The sequence below is a fragment of the Mus caroli genome, unplaced genomic scaffold (genome assembly GCF_978045245.1).
Source record: "Mus caroli unplaced genomic scaffold, Mus_caroli_1 scaffold_11, whole genome shotgun sequence".
Classification (NCBI taxonomy): domain Eukaryota; kingdom Metazoa; phylum Chordata; class Mammalia; order Rodentia; family Muridae; genus Mus; species Mus caroli.
In genome coordinates, this window is record NW_028227266.1 from 15,844,762 (window position 1) to 15,848,641 (window position 3,880).

Genomic DNA, 3,880 nt, shown 5'->3' on the forward strand with positions numbered 1-3,880 from the left:
TATTATTTAAGTTTTCATAACAAATTTGTTTCTACATCTATGGGAAGCCATAATGACCCAGGATTTTCAACCCTAATAAAAATTTAAAAAATGAAATGTTTAGGATCTGACTTGGCAAAGTCATTTTGAGGCAGGAGTCAATGCCTCAATATTCAAAGATGAGGTTAGTGAAGACTCAATTCCTTACCCTGGGCTTTCCTTATTAATTACAAAGCAGCTGTGTTTTAGATATACTGCCAACATTTTCTCATTTAGTGTTCTGCTGGTCTTAGCCAATTCACACCTATAAATATTATATAATTTCTTTTCGCTTGCTTGACATAAGTCATCATCTTATGTAAGAACTTTGGGCTATTCCTTTTGTTTTATTTACAGCCCAAATCCCCCCATAACTCATTGGAATTCAAGACACTTATTCCTACAGTTCAGCATGGATTAAAGTATACAATGTTAACATGAGAGAATATAGAGTAGTACCATTGTTCAGGAAAAAATAATTATAAAAATATTGACTCATCAATTAGAGACCATATATGAAGTATTTAATTAATGAGTCTGGCAAATTATTTGAACTCACAATTTTGTGTATGCGTGTTAGTTGACAGACTGTGGGTGTGATCTTTATATGCTTTCCTCATGGTTTTTCATCTCATTTACTGCTAGTTCATTTGATAATGAGAGACAGGAAATGTGTGGATCTGTACTGAAATGGAGTTGAAAAGGAATATGAGGAATTGAGGGATGGAGAACTAATCAGAATTACCTGTATTGAAAAAAAACTGCACTCAATAAAAGAAAAATAACTTAATAATATTGTAGAATTTAAAAGATCAAAAAAGTTAAAATTTCAAACATTTTATTGACCATTACAATAAAAGTAATCAACCTAAACATTCACATTAATATAAGTTTAATTTACTTACCGAGTGTTTCTTCATTGACTTGTATTATCAAACATATCTGAGCACTGTTATAATGTCACTATTCCACATTCATGATTGCTTACCATGAAGAGCATTAAAGATATATCTGCTCCAAAATGTTTCTTTATCAAGAGTATTTCATCGTAATCTTCTCACACATTGTAAAATCTAAGTTCTTGCTCTAAATATGTAGTAACTCTACTTTTCCAACATTGCATTACTAACCAAGCAATCAGGCAGAAATTGTTCATCTGTTTTCTCTCTGTATGCCTTCTCCAAATTGCATTTTATTGCAATCTCCAGGGAATGTTTTACAAAGTTTTAAAAAAATTGAAAATTTTGGAATTCAAATATCATGAGAAAAGAGCCCCAACTCTTGTGATGAGTTTCCTCAGGCCTTGTTTCACGACCTTATTCCTCAGGCTGTAGATAAACATATGGATTCAACATATGAGGAACTACAGAATACATAACTGAAGCCACTACAGACTTTTCAGGAGAGTCAGTCACTGAAGAGCTAATATACACACCCAAAAATTGTGCCATAAAAAAAGGAAACAATGCATAGATGAGATCCACAAGTAGAAAATATTTTATATCATCTCCCAGATGATGGCATTCTTAGAACTGCTGATAAAACATGAGTGTAAGAGAAAATTATCCCAGAGATAGGAATTCCAACAAATATACAAGGTGTAATATATACCAGGATGTTATCAATTAGAGTATCAGAACATGTAAGCTTGATGAGCTGAGCAAGTTCACTGAAGAACTGAGGAATTTTGACATCTCTGCAGAAGGACAAGAACCATCAGAGTGTGCAAAAGACCAAACACAAGGCTAAGGAGAAGAGAAAGTAGAACCATCAGGACATATTGCCCACGCTTTTGTCCCCCCTGGTAAGAACACGCTCAGGACAACCGGAATCTTCTGCGGCACAAGCTTTATTGCTTACCCCTTCAGGAGCCAGTGGAGAAGAGAGCGAGAGAGAAATGGCCAAGCCCTATCCCTTTTATTCAGGATTGTCCTCCGCCTCGGACGTGTCGTTCCCTGATTGGCTGCAGCCCATTGACCTGAGTTGTGGCGAAGGCAGAGCACATGGGGTGGAAAACTACCCTGGCTCATGCGCAGATTATTTGTTTACACGGGTGCCAGTGCCATCAGCGCCATCTTGTAATGGCGAATGTGATGGCGGCTCCTTACAAGGACACAACAAGAAAGATTCATTATTGTAGAGTACCTCAGAGGGTGACAAATAGCCACATAGCATTCATAGGCAATCACAGCAAGAAGACAGTTTTCCATTCCAGGGAAAACCAAAACAAACGAAACTTGTGTGAGGCAGCCTGTGTAAGTGATACTTTGATTCTCGGTTATCATGTTTACAAGCATATTTGGTACCATGTTTGCACTTAAACAGATATCATTAATGGAAAGACCAGAGAGAAAAAAATACATTGGGGTTTATAGGTGTCGGTCAGATCTGACAGCCAAGATAATGAGCAGGTTTCCTAGTATAGTCACCAAGTATATGCACAGAAACAAGCTGAAGATAAGGGACTGGAGCTGAGCATCACCAGTCAGTCCAAGAAGAAGAAATTCTAAAATAGTTGAATCATTTCTGGATTGCATTAGAATGATAATTCTTCTGGAAATGAGACAGGAAAGTAAAAAGATTCTTTGCTAGATTTCACTTGATGGAAATGACAATTCTGGGAATGCTTTATTCTTAGTGATAGCTTCAAGGTATATTTGGCTCTGTAAAACTGGTTCAGAAATATTTATAAAGTGTGAGACTAATCATCCAGAAGGGAAAAAGAAAACAAACTGTCTTTTAATACATAACTTAAAAGTTTAATTTGCTGACTAATGATTTATACACACGTCCATTTTCCGCTTGCCAATGCCATTTATTTTGTCATACTACAAAATTTTACAAACTACTGAATCAATAAATCTTATGGAATATGTCACAACCTTTCATAATTAATCTATGCTTTCAAAAATCTACCATGAGATGGAAACACTTGCACTTAAATTGTAGGTAAAACATATGAACTTTGGCAACTTGGAAATTAATTATTTGAAAAGTACCTGAGATGAGATAAAAGATACTTTATGCCCTCACATTCAGACACACAGAGATCACCTCATGGACACCAAGAACTTTGCTTGAATTTTAAAAATAATTAAGGGCCAGATTCCTAAACCTTAGGAAACTTTCTAGAACAAATTCTGATAAGACACACATGAGAAAGATTTAAAATACTTTTAGGACATCTCAGCTTTCAGAATTTAACATTTTGCTTTAATTTTATCTGAATTGATCTCATTTTGACATGGACTGTGTTTCTCCTTTAGGATATTCTTCATTTTTATACAGTTAAATTGTGCAGATGGAGAGAACACCTATCCAATGTGTTCACTGAATCATTAAATTTGAGAAGAGGCACGTTAATATTTAAGAAGAAAATTGTCCTGAATGCCTAGTGAGCTTAAGAATGGCAGCATGTTTGATATTGGTGGCAGTGTGGTATGTGAGAATGTGTAGAGCAGGAGATTTATTGGCACCTGTTTCCCAGTTTTATTTACTGTTTTCTTTTTTAAAAAACAATTGTATAAAGTATCCATATTTATGCTAATATATTAGTTAAGTACTTACGAACTCTGTATTTTCATGAAGAGTAATGTCATCCCAGGGATGAGCCCTACTTGATCATCATGGATAATCGTTTTGATGTGTTCTTGGATTGTGTTTGCGAGGATTTTATTGAGTATTTTTGCATCGATATTCATAAGGGAAATTGGTCTGAAGTTCTCTTTCTTCGTTGGATCTTTATGTGGATTAGGTATCAGAGTAATTGTGGGTTTATAGAATGAATTGCGTAGAGTACCTTTTGTTTCTATTTTGTGGAATAGTTTGAGGAGAGTTGGAATTAGGTCTTCTTTAACGTCTA

General features: G+C 35.2%; 1 pseudogene; it reads right to left on the reverse strand.

Annotated features, from left to right (window-relative positions):
• Positions 1-1,276: 1,276 nt before the first annotated feature.
• Positions 1,277-2,555, reverse strand: LOC110301450 (olfactory receptor 7G2-like; annotated as a pseudogene).
• Between the last annotated feature and the right edge of the window lie 1,325 nt (positions 2,556-3,880).